Here is a 13523-nt window from a genome sequence, read left to right on the forward strand (position 1 = left end):
GCCAGCAAGACTCACTATACCATGAATGCCTTACCTTCCATTTACCTCTGACTCAGTGTGATTTTTTGTTTCTAGCAGCCTCTGAAGGCTTTGCCTTTATGACAAGAAAAAAGTAGTATTTGGTGAAATAAATTGCCAGCAAGACTCACTATACCATGAATGCCTTACCTTCCATTTACCTCCTTCTATAGACTTAGGGAGAGTGGGCTGGGCTGTGATTGGTGGCTGTGGGGCTCGCAAACCCTGGAGGAAGGAACTTGGCCCCAGTTGTGAGTGGTTCTCCTTAGAGATTGGGGCACTTGACAAATCTTCATCCTTAGCTCACGTAATAATAGTGAAAGCCCTGCTCCCCATCCTAAATATGAGGACTTACCTATCCCTTACTGAAAGCCAAGGAGAGAGTTACAATACTTGGATCTTTCTGGATATGAATTGTACATACATCAGTTTACACATCTGTATGATGATGTGGGAAAAGTTATATCTAAACAAATGTTCTTCTTCCGTATGAGAACCTCAATAGTTTGATAATGAGCAATTCACCTGTAATTCACATGAGACACGTATGTACCTTCTGGGTCCCTCCTGTTTACAGTGACAAAATTGGTTCTCCCGGGCAGTTCAACACTGTGTTAGAAACCTAGTGTGTAGAGATCTTGAACATCGGGATTTATAAAGTGAGAAAATATTCCAAGCTGAAACTGACTGTTTGGTACATTTAAAAATATGCAGAAGGGAGAGAACTAAATACAGCCCATGGAGTGAAAACCTTCTTAGTCACTCAGTGCGGTTAAAAACAAATGACAGAGGTCCGCTGTGCAGCTATTTCGGTGTTCTAAATGGAATGTCTAGCACTGCTATCGCTGCTTCCGCCCAGCTCTCGCCACCCTCAGGCCACCCAGCCAGCCTCGCCCGTGTTCTCCTTGCTCCTCGTCAGAAATAGGATGGACGTGGGGGTGTGGCCGCCGAGAAAGGATTAAAGCAGGGAATTCCAAATAAAGCACGGCTTCTGAGAGATAAAAGCTCCTCAAAGTCTTGGGTCAATCCTGTATTTGACCAGAAGAAATTGAATTAGAAGGTGATGATGATGTATCCTTTTTTAAAAAAAGATTGACTTATTTGAGAGTGAGGGAGAGCGCATGTGAGCTTGCACTCCCTTGTGCATGGCGGGAGGGGCAGAGGGAGAGAGAGAGAATCTCAAGCAGACTCCCTGCTGAGTGCAGAGCCTGACACTGGGCTCAGTCCCAGGACCCATGAGATCATGACCAGAGCAGAAACCGAGACTGAGCCACCCAGGCACCCCAGACGTATCTTTTTTTTTCATATTAGAGGGCCATGTGTTGTATGGGAAATATTAAATATGGAAATGACATGAATACCTTATCTAATATGTAATTATTTTTATATCTGTACTCTGTCAGGGTGAATAACACTTATTGTTTTGATTTTTAGGCTTGATCAGAAATCTGCAGAGATAAAGTTTTGCTAGTTTGTCTATTTTGAAAAGGAAGGGAATTTACTTTGGAAATGGTGTTCAGGATTAGATGTTACTTTGTTCAATTTAAGTAGCAGCATTACTTGACAAGCTAAATAGGGTGCCCCATCTGAGGCTTGCAGAAAATAGGCTTTTAAAATTCCCATCTCACATTAAAAATGCATTTCATTATAGCTTACCATCAAGGGAAGAAATAACCCAACATAAAGTGAGTCTATACTTTTTACAAACAGCCAATTAACCTTTTGACAAAAAGAGAAACTTTTGAAAGTGTAAACATGTGCGTCCACTTACTAAGGGTCCACCAGCTTATTATGTGCTGCCGACATAATGATGTCTTATGTACTTCCTCCTTGAAAATACAAAAATAAATGATACTCAGACCCAAAGCTCTGAAAATTAGTGGCTATTCAGGCTTTATAACTGTACTGAATGCACAGGGTTTTCTCATGTTGGCCACAGAATGGATGGATGAATCATCCTATCCTGGCACACCGTTTCAATAGCTCTTCCATTATAACGAAGTGATTCATTTGGAAAGAGTGTCAATGCCATGAGGACAAGGCCCCATTCCTCCAGCAGCTTCAGGGGGCTCTACACCCCATAATCCTGGTGTTTGATCACACTAGTAGCCTTGGGAGCCTAGGGAGCCTGTTGGCCTGCGGTGGATCCCACCCCCTGTACACTGTTTGCACATACATCATCTTCTTTAATTTTCTGCTCAGTCCTAGAAAGTCGATATTATCATATTTTGTAAATAAAATGTGAGGCTCAGAGATGTTAAATAATTTGTAGTTCAAGCATTTTAGATTCCAAACTGCATCCAAACTGTTTCCTGAACTCATCCTGTTCTTTTTCCTTCCTCTGTAATGTTTTCCTTTCCTTTCCTTCCCTTCTCTTCCCTTCCCTTTCTTTCCCAGTCCTGTCTGTTTTCCCCATCCTTTTATTCATTTGTTTGTTCAAAACATACGAGCTTCTATACCATGCCAGGCCCTGTGCTAGAGGCCAGGATTCATCGGTGAACAAGACAGACAAGGGCCTTGTCCTTATGTAGCTGAAAGTCTAGCAAGCAAGAACAGAGGTGTGTTCAAATGGAGACCAAGGGGCATTGGGAAGCAGGCATCAGGGAGGTACCATGTATGGAAGGGGGGGGTGCATGCTTCCTGGTGAGGATAGCTAGTGTATTAGTTGAAGAGTAAGAAGTATGAGATTTCAACAAGATGGAACAGTGGACCCAAAGCACTGGTTAAAATTAAACAGGAATAAATACAAAGCCTTTCATTTAAGTTTATCAAGATAGAATTACAGAAATGGGAAGACACGATTTAATAGGGTTTCAGGTGGGTTTGAAATCCCAGCAATGTGAAGCAGTGGTTTAAAAAGCATGTAGCCTTAGGCTCTATCTGGACCAGCATGGATTCCAAAACAGAGATGCTGGTAAATCCATGTCACATTCGTAACTCTTAACAGGGCTTTTCTATTTTGGGGGCAACACTGATTACTGCATAACAATGGGGAACTTCTGGCTTGGTAAATAAGAACTAGTGGGAGAAAATTAGTATCCCAAAGTAGCTGATTCTCTTTAATAATACCCAGCGATGTCTACTGTGTGAATGCTGAGGACACACTTTCCTAGAATTTTTCTTTTTTACTATTTTAGTCTGATTTAGTCTCTTAGTCTAATAACAAATAAGATAATTAGTTTATGAAGGCATTGGGAAGAAACAGAGAAGGGAGACTATGAGGAAGTGGAAAGAACATTGGCATCAGAATTAAATGTATGGGTTTGAATAACAACTATGTGTATGTTTATTGTGATATAGACAGTTCACTTACCATTTCTGAGCCTTAATTTCCTTGTGATAAATTAGTGCTATGAGTATCCACATCACAAAATTGTTGCGGTGATTAAAAATAATGGTGGTAAATCACCCCCCCCACCACCATTGCACATTTTAGGTGGCTAAGGAAACCCCGAGAAAAGAAAGCATTAAAGAAAATAGATGAAGTGAAGGAAGGGTTTTTGGAAGAAATGCTTTTTGAGATTCCTCCTTAAGAAATCATGGGCATGGATTGATTTAGTTTTAAGAAACCCATTACAAGCAGAAAAAAAAAATGGCAAACTGCAACTATAAGGTCAAGAATTTTTATAGATGGTGTTGTGTTTTCTCTTTGGTCAACCAGGCTGTCATTTGATAATGTGTTTTCTTGACATTGAAATTCATTGACAGGTGGATGTGGCTGGTGATAATCTCCGGGTGTGTGTTGATTTCCCTGCTCCTAAATCCTCCCAACATTTGGGAAATGGTGTTATTTTGTTATTAACTTGTTCTTCTCATTTTAATTTACAAAACTGGCAGTCATTTTAATGCCATGAAGAATGTCTAGTATTTTTCATGAGAATTTGCATGAAATACGCTTCATGTGTATTTAGGAAGCAATAGCTTCCTATAATGCTTCCTGTAGCATTAATTTCTTCTCCTTTATCAGTAATATCTGACGAGAGGACAGAGAGTTTTATTTTGTGTTCTTTTGTCAGAAATTACTGCCCCTGTGTGCCTGGGTGGCTCAGTCAGTTAAGCATCTGCCTTTAGCTCAGTTCATGATCCCGGGGTCCTGGGATCCAGCCCTGCATCAGACTGCCTGCTCAGTGGAGAGTCTTCTTCTCCCTCTCCCTCTGCCCCTCCCCCTGCTTGTGCTCTCTTACAAATAAATAAATAAAATCTTAAAAAAAAAAAATTACTGCCCCATTTATTAGTGAAGAGCAACTTATTTTACATTTATTTTAAAGAGAACTAGATAATATCTTCACTTTGGCACCCTAAAATCTAAGACTGGAGAACATCAAACTCATTCAATAAACATAACTAATAATTTAAAATATTGTGTAAGGTTTTTGGGTTAATTAAGAAGAGGGTATGAATGAGAACGAAAAGTGTTTGGAGAGGTAGAGAAGAAGGGAAGGAAGAAGAAAGAACAAAATATGGAGCAGAGATGGGACAATAACAGGGGAGGGATGTAAGAAAAAAAGGAGAAAAAAAAAAAACAAGAAAAGAGAGACAAAAGAAATAAGGAAGGGGAATAGAGGCGTGGTGGGGCCAGTGCGGAGTAGAGGTCACTAGACCTCAGCCAGAGGCCCCACTTCCCTTCCCCCATCCAAGTCTTGACCCCAGTGAGAGGTAACTCAAGATCCGAAGGCGAGCGTCAGGGGTTTGTCCTGTGAAGCCACAGTGCACAAATCCCTAACACATCACCGCATACCCAGGATTGCTTGGTTTTATGTATCACCTAAAAATTCCTTTGTCATTAACCATCTAGGTTATGTGCCCTTCCTGTGTCACATTCTTCCTTTTTTATCTTCCTCTTCTTCTGATCATAGTCCTGACTCATTGAAAACCCAAGACCACAGTGGAAATCTAAATTTAAAATGTCATATGTCCTTTTATTAAAAATTAATTTTTCTAGTCTCTTGGGTCTTGAAATGCAGTAATATAAGGACCCCTCAGAAGGTCATTTAAATTGCCTGAATGAAAAGTTTTTTGCATCAGTGACCCCAACAATGTCAGTACATTAGAATCACCCAGGGGCTGTTAAAACCTAGGGTGGGGGCCCCTGGGTGGCTCAGTCGGTTGAGCACCCCTTTGCTCAGGTCATGATCCTGGGGTCCTGGGATCAAGCCCCACGTTGGGCTCCCTGCTGGGTGGGAAGTTGGCTTCTCCCTCTGCCTGCCGCTCCCTCTGCTTGTGCTCTTTCTCTCTCTCTCTCTCTCTGACAAATAAATGAATCTTAAAAAATAAACAAAACCCAAGGTGTCTGGGCCCACCAGTTGAGGGTTGGTCGTCTGAGGTGTGGAGTCCTAACATTGCTTTTTAAGCACCTCAGGTGATGGGATATGCAGCCAATGTTGAGAATCGTGCCTTTGAGGAGATGGCGACAGAATGAGTCATGGTTCCAGCACTTACTAGTATGGGAGTATAGAGTTATGTGTGTATAACTGAGACCGTGTGGTTTTGCTAATTGCTTTTATCTATCTATCTATCTATCTATCTATCTATCTATCTATCTATCTATCTATCATCTATCTATCTATCTATATTATACAGTAGAACCTTGGGGTCCCTTGAAAAATGTTGCAAAAGTACTAGCTCCCAATGAATGAGAGGGTGCCGGTCGTGGGGTTCGATCGTCATGGAAACAGTGTTGAACTTGTCCCTGCTCACCCAGCTGTCAGAGCACACTGCTCATCATATCACCCCGTTGCCCACTAACTGAAGCACCGACTCCTTCTTTGGAGCTTCCCTCCATTTTATTCTCTGCCTCCTGACACGCTGGCTCCAGCCAAACTCAGCCGCGGTGCACTTTCTCTTCCGGGCCTTTTGCCAGCTAATCCTTTAAACTGGGACAATCGATAACTCTCCCTAACCGTGCCCCCATTATTGCATCATTGCCTAGTGAAATGATATCTGTCCTTTGAGGGTCTTCTTCCATAAAGCAATCTTAATTCTCTTGCGAACAGATAAATTCCTTCCTGTCTTTGAAACCCCACTGCATGTTGCTTTGTCCTCCCTCTCTCTTTTTTTCTCTCTTTTTCATTGTCTCTGCCTATCTGTGTTTGTTTTATGGTCATGAATATTTTTATCTTATCTGTCTAATAAGCTGAGTGAAGTTTGAGAAATCTTACGTATGTTTGCATCCTCTGTTGTGCCTGCTTAGCCACAGAAAGTGCTCAACAAGTATTTATTCGGTAGAATTCAATAAAATTTAAAAAGTTGTTGATTGAGATAGAAAACTGATTGAGATCTAAAACTAAAATGTTTAGATTATTTTAAATGCCTGGGTGCTCAGTTAGTTAAGCATCTGCCTTCGGCTCAGGTCAGGACCCCAGGGTCCTGGGATCCAGCCCCACATCCAGCTCCCCGCTCAGTGGGGAGCCTGCTTCTCCCTCTCCCACTCCCCTTGTTTGTGTTCCCTCTCTCACTCTCTCTCTCTCTCTTTCAAATAAATAAATAAAAATCTCAAAAAAAGACTAATATTTAGATGGGTGTGTTCATTAAAATAAATCAGCAATTTTAGGAGTTGCTTTTCTGCTCCTAGACACCCAGACCTAGACAAAGACAGCCGTAAGAAGCTCATGATGTAATACATTCCAGCCAACCCTGACTACAGATCTGTATGCATGTTTCTGGGTGCATTAGGTACGTACAAAGTGAATGAACAGGTCATGTTTTATCCCACCCTAACTTAGTGACTGCCACGCATCCCTCTTTTGTGAAACAAGACAGTTACTTATTCATTTTAAGTCATTTCCTCTTGGTTCACTCTGACACTCATGTCTTAAATTGTAACCCTGGGGTTTATTATCTTTTGTTTCAGAAGAAAGACAAAGCATTTATGCCTGTGAGTACAGTATAATTGCCCTTCTACCCACACACAAAAAGGAATTATAATATTTAAGAAATCGCCAAGCTCGAGCTCATTCTTTGTGACGTTGCTTTAGATAACAGGCAGGCCTGCCCTTCCCCCTTTCTGCACCTTCCAAATATCCCCAGTTGTACAGTGAATAAAATATAATTGTTGTCCTTAGGCCATATCTCTCTTCTGCTGCATACGGTAACCACAAGTGTGCATTTAAAAGCAGAATCTGGCCTCGCATTTACCAGTTAATTTAATCAACTCTTTAAATTACTTTAAAAAAAAAAGAATGAATGAAAGAACAGAAATCTGCTTTAGGAAAAAAAATGTATCTGTGCAGCTTTCTTTTCATGTGGAAGACAAAGAATCTTTCCAATAGGAGGACAGAATGACAGTTCCACTTATCTTGGCTGCTCGGAAATTAGATCAGTGACATATTTTCTGTTGAAGAAGCAACCTTATCTTAGTGGCTAAATTTCAGAATCAATCATCTGAATTTCAGTCCTGCCCCCTCTCACAAGCAGAGAGCATTATGCAATTTGTACATTTCAATTAGGTTGCGATAAAAAATGAGTAGCTCAAGGGCATTAGTTTATTACTGGTATCCAGCCATGTTTTCCTTTGCTAAATGACATTCTGAAAGCCTCCATTCTGAGCATAATCACCTTAGGGTGCCCACAGAATGTGGCCCCGAATGATTCAATTATGGCTGAAAGTCATTCTCTTCCCGGAACACAAGACTCGAGAAGCACATCTGCAATCTTCACCAATTGCAGGGTATTTTTTCTTTCATAAACTTTCCTGCGAGGATGTAAATGCAGAGAGGATTGTGTTCTGTCTGATTTCTCACTGTTCTCTCTTTTCTCTCTGGTCTGCTTTTTTGAGGTGAAGTATCATGTCTGAGGATAAATCATCCTTAGTTTACCAACAAATGAGCTTATAAGTGCGTTGATTCAAATGAGGACCATTTCCCGCTAGAACCAACAGTCAAGCATGCTGAATTTCCTACTGACCCACAGTAACCTGTTTAACTCACAGTGAGACTCAACTGTACCGTATTAATAGTTCTCTATCATTTTAAGGAAAAAGGAGCTGATCTTTCAAATAACTTGAAATGTCTGGAACTGCCTCTGACATGTGACACTTTCTTCCTCTGCTAGTGTTAAGGAAATTCCTTCTCTCATCAGAGACAGCTTGGTGGGTATATCTGAATGTAGAGACGTATCAGTTATCTTTTGCTAAGTAACAAACCACTCCAAACTTACTGACCGAAAACAATGACCATTTATTGGTTCACAAACCTGTATGTTGGCAATTTGGGCAGGGCTCAGCTAGTAGGTTTTTCTGTTGGTCTCTCTTGGGTTCAGCCATGTGCCAGGAGTCACCTGGAAGCCTGGCAGAGTCTAGTGCCCAGTACTGTCTCCCTCAAGTGCCTGGTGGTTTGTTTTGGTTGTCAGGTAGGCTTGGCTGCGTGTATTCTCTTATCTGCAGGGAAGCTAGCCTGGGCTGCTTGTTTCAGTTCCAAAAGGGTCAGTATGGAAGCTGAAAGTCCTCTTCAACCCTAGGCTCATATGTTGCACAATATCACTTCTGCTTTGTTTGCTGGTCAGAGCAATTCACATCACCAAGCCCAGATTCAAGGGCTCTTTTGATGAAAGGAGTGGTCAGGTCAAATTGCAAAGGAACATGCTGTGCGGGGAGAAATTAATGCAGCCCTCTTTGTAAGTCTTTGTGAAGAGTGGACTGTAAGGTATTGGAGTGGAGAGGCGAGAAGGTGAGGAGTGGCGGAAGGGGGTGAGAAGGTGACTAATAACTTTGAAGTTCGGAGAACCTGGATTCAAATCCCACTTTACTGCTTCCTAGTAACATGATCTTGGAGAAATTATTAACCTATTCAAGCTTAAATTCCTCATCTCTTGAGAGCCATCTCATGGCTCCTTGTCATGATTGTTATGAGAGTTAGAGTCAGTGCTTATAGACCCACTTAGCAAAGTGCCAGTTACATAGCAGTTGTCAGTCAGTGATTATGCTAATACCTCCTGGATTCGCTCCTCAACCCCAGAAAGGCAAGCAAAAAGGCCTGGACTTCAGGTATCTTTACTGGCTGCTCCTCGGGCATCTCAAAATCAGCTCATCCACAGGGAACTCACTAACTCTCCTCCCTCACCTCCCTCATCCTGATTTGCATCTTTCACTTTATCCCCTTTCCCAGATAAAGGTATTATCATCCAAATAATTGTCCAAGTTAGGAGCCTTGGAGCCATGAACTCCATTTCTCTCTACTCCACATCTACCTTGTGGTTCCTGCCTTCCTTCCCTAAACAGATGTCTCTTAGACCCCTGAGATGTCCTGGACTTCATGCCAGGTTTGAGTTCGACAGGTAAATGAGGTCAATATGGTTGCCTGCCCCCAGAGAACTTAAAACCCATCAATGATATGAAAGTCTACAAGCCCTGCGAAAGCAGATATGAGAAAAATGAAGGGCACTGGGGAACTGATTTTGCCCACCCTTCCACAGCACCCTACCAAGTCTGGGCTGCCACTGTCCCTGTGGCATAGCTATTAGTGGCCCAGCAAAGGGTTCTCCCTCCTTTATGCTTCAGCGTCCACACTGTTGTTAGAGATGTTTTGAAAGAAAACAATTCATCTCTAATTCTCTGCTTGGTCCTATGATCCTATGGTCCATGGGATTAAAATCCAAATTCCTCAAGGTAGAGTAAAAGGCCCTTCATTCTTGGCCTCAGTCTAGCCCTTCTCCCACTTAGGTACCCTTCACCCTTGTAAGCTACATTCCTCACAGCTCCTTCAATTGGTCATACTCTTGTGAATCCGTGACTTCACTTTAGAGAAAGTCTCTACTCTGAAATATATCTCTTTGATGCTTCTCCCTCAACAGCACACACAAAATTTCTATTTGATTTTGCACTTCAGAGCTTTAGAACATAGGAAGTGCTCAATAGATGTTTGTTGAATGAATGTTTGTGGGTCTGGTCAAAGGTAAGAGATAGTGTGATTCAAATGAAGGATAACTGAGTATGGTCATGTCCATCAATGGGTACCATGAGGAAGAAGAGGAGGTGCTTAACACTGTAGGGGTGGGGGCTAGGGATGGGATCACAGGGGGCATCATCCCATCTTATCTCTGTTGGCAAAACAGCAGTAGAGAGGAAACAAGAATTCCTATCAGCAGTAGGTCAGAGAGAAGGGTTCAATGGAGAAGTATTTTCTGAGGCTCAATCTATGCTTCCAGAAACCAGCAGTTTGGAAGAAATTGATGTTATTTTTGCTGTGCAGTGACTAGTAATATGTATCTTCTAACTTAGAGGGATTAAGAGGTCTTGCAAGATCCAACAACAGAAAAACAGACATACCAATTAAACCTCTGACTACATCAGACCTAATATATAAAAAAGAAAATGTGTTTTTAAAATAGTTTTAGCCATAAAGCTATTATTAATTTTGTACTAGTTAATCATTTCTTTTCCATTTTTATATATATTCAGACTGAAATCAGCTAGAAAATGTGTCTGAGGCAGTATCCAAAGTTATTTTATTGCAAGTCAAAGCTTTTGTTTTAGTTTAACATCAATACAAAGTTTAGTTTGCAGTTGTGTTCTGTTACTCCACAATAACTCTGAAGGTCCAAGTTATTTCTTACCTAGATTTTAAACATTCAGTAGATTCCTTTTATTGATTCTGTTTTGTCTTTATCAGCCTCGATTAGTCCTAAGAAATAACTTAGAGTCTATTTATGATGAATGGCAGTCTGTTCATTGACTGTAGAAATCAGTGGTCCTAAAAGAGTTTATAAAACAATTTTATACCCATAAGCCATGGAATCCTCACGATAATGTCATAAATCTGAAATACACAATTTCATCATTTGTAATATGATATTAATAATAGCACTGTACCAATGCCTCCAAATTAGAAAGGAAGAAGCAAAAGTATCTCTATTCACAGATGACATGTTCTTATATGTAGAAAACCCTAAGACTCCACCCACACAAAAACATATTACAACTAATAAACAAATTCAGCAAAGTAACTGGATACAAAGGTAACACACAAAAATCAGTTGCATTTCTATACACTGTAGTATAATAATGAGCAATCCAAATGGGAAATTAAAAAATCAGTTCTCCTTATAATAACATTAGGAAAGAATAAATACTTAGGAATAAACTTAACCAAAGAGGCAAAAAATGTTGCACACTGAAAACAATTAAATGTTGGTGAAAGAAATTAAGGAAAATACAAACAAATGGAAAGACATCCCATGTTCATGGATTGCAAGATTAATATTACTAAAATGTCCACACTACTCAAAGCAATCTGCAGATTCAGTGCAATGTCTGTCTGTCAAAATCCCACTGGATTTTTTTCAAATATAGAAAAAAATCAGCCTGAAATTCACATGGAATCTCAAAGAACCCTGAATAGCTGAAACAATCCTGAGAAAGAAGACCAAAACTTGAGAAATCACACTTCCTGATTTCAAAACGTAATGCAAAGCTACAGTAATCAAAACAGTATGGCACTAGCATAGAGACATATAGACCAGAATAGAGAGCCCAGAAATAAACTGTGTATGTGTATGATCACAAACGATCTTCAGTGAGGGCACCAAGACTACACAATGGGGAAAGGATACTCTCTTTAACAAATACTGCTGAAAAAACTGGATATCTACTGGATAAAAAACTGGATATCTACATGAAGTTGGACCCTTACCTTACAAGGTATACAAATATAATTCAGAATGAATTAAAGACGTAAAAGTAAGACATGAAATTGTAAAACTGGAAGAAAACATAGGGGCAAAATCTTCATAATATTGGATTTGGCAATGATTTCTTGGATATGACACCAAAAGTGCAGGCAGCAAAAGCAAAAATAGACAAATGGGATTATATCACACTGTTAAAACTTCTGCACAGCGAAGGAAACAGTCAACAGAATGAAAAGCTAACCTATGGAATGGGAGAAAATATTTGCAAACCATGTATCTGATAAGGGGTTAACATCCAAAATATATAAAGGACTTCTACAACTCAACAACAAAAACAACCCACCTTATTAAAAAATGGCAAAGGACTTGAATAGACATTTCTCCAAAGATCTACAAATGACTAACAAGCATATGAAAAATGCTCAACATCACAAATCATCAGGAAATGCAAATTAATACTACAATGAGATATCACCTCACACCCATTAGGATGACCATTATAAAAAACAAAAACAACAACAAAACACCAAAAAACAGAAAATAACAGGTATTGGCGAGGACTTAGAGAAATTAAAATCCTACACAATGTTGGTGGAAATGCAGAATGGTGTATCTACTATGGAAAAGAATATGGAGGTTCCTCAAAAAATTAAAAATAGAATTACCATATGATCCAACAATCCCACTTCTTGGTATATATCCAAAAGAATTGGAAAAGGATATCCAAGAGATATTACACACCCATGTTTATTGCAGCATTATTCACAATAGCCAATAGGTGGAAGCAACCTACATGTCCATCAACATTTGAAAGGGTAAAGACAATGTGGTATATATTACAATGGAATATTATTCAGCCTCAAAGAAGAAAGAAATCCTGTCACATGCTATAACACGGAGAACCTTGAGGACATGATACTAAGTGAAATAAGCTGATCACAAAAAAGAAATACTGCATGATTCCATTTGTGTGAGGTACCCAGAGTAGTCAAACTCACAGAAACAGAAAGTAAAATAGTGATTGCCCGGGGTGGGGAGGAAGATAATAGGGAGTTGGTAAAGAGTTTCCAATTTTACAAGATGAAAAGCTCTAGAGATTTGTTGCACAATAATGTTCATATATTGTATATTCATATACTGTATACTTAGAATGTTTAATGATAAATTTTATGTTATTTCTTTTTACCACAAGAAAAAAATTATCCTACCTCACGGGGATATGCATGGATATTAAAGTGCTTAGAACTGCACTTGGCTCGTAATATGCACTTATATGTTAACTATTATTATTGCTACAGATTTTAATCAACAGAAGTCTAAGGATAGTGAGGGCCATTCTCAAGGTCCCACAAGTACTAAATGGCAGAACTGGACCTTCAATTCAGATTTTCTCACCCCAAAGTTCATGAACTTTCTTTTATATATAGATTTATTTTCCTTCCTAAAACCTTCCCTCTTCTTGGCAAAATTTAGGTCTTGGGATTCTAAACCAAAAGTTCAAAACCACTAGTCTATTCCTTATTAAATATAAACATAAATGTAATAATAATAGTAATAATAATAGATGATCAATTTTAAGGGTATGCTCTTTTCCAATGTAAAAGTTTTTATCACTCACTTTACCTTCTGGGGGCAGTGTATTCATTTTCCCCAAATCATTTTCCTCATCTGACCCCATCTATGTTCTGATCTCTTGAGGAGCCTATCATAGTCCAATATAGTACCCCAGGACAATTCAGTCTTAAATCTTCAGCTAAATCTTTAGTCTTACCATCTGGCTTTGCCTTTGAAACTAGCCAGGAGTTGAACCAACAAAGAAAAATTCCAGGGGAGCTGGAATTGTGTTTGTTGTATTTACTGTTGAGTTCCTAGGACTTTATGTG

The 13523-nt window shown here is 39.7% G+C and overlaps 1 protein-coding gene across 14 annotated transcripts in view; it reads left to right on the plus strand.

Annotated features, from left to right (window-relative positions):
- STARD13 (StAR related lipid transfer domain containing 13) overlaps window positions 1–13523 on the plus strand; it is a 513739-nt gene that overhangs the window by 373588 nt on the left and 126628 nt on the right. The window contains exon 1 of one of the 14 annotated variants that reach the window (XM_044381757.3): window positions 1–13523. This exon is cut by the window's right edge and continues 47615 nt beyond it. The exons of the other annotated variants lie outside the window; for them this stretch is intronic. The gene's annotated coding sequence lies outside the window, so the exon portion shown is untranslated. 14 annotated transcript variants of the gene reach the window in all.

Source organism: Ursus arctos, unplaced genomic scaffold, assembly GCF_023065955.2.
Source record: "Ursus arctos isolate Adak ecotype North America unplaced genomic scaffold, UrsArc2.0 scaffold_10, whole genome shotgun sequence".
Taxonomy (NCBI): Eukaryota; Metazoa; Chordata; class Mammalia; order Carnivora; family Ursidae; genus Ursus; species Ursus arctos.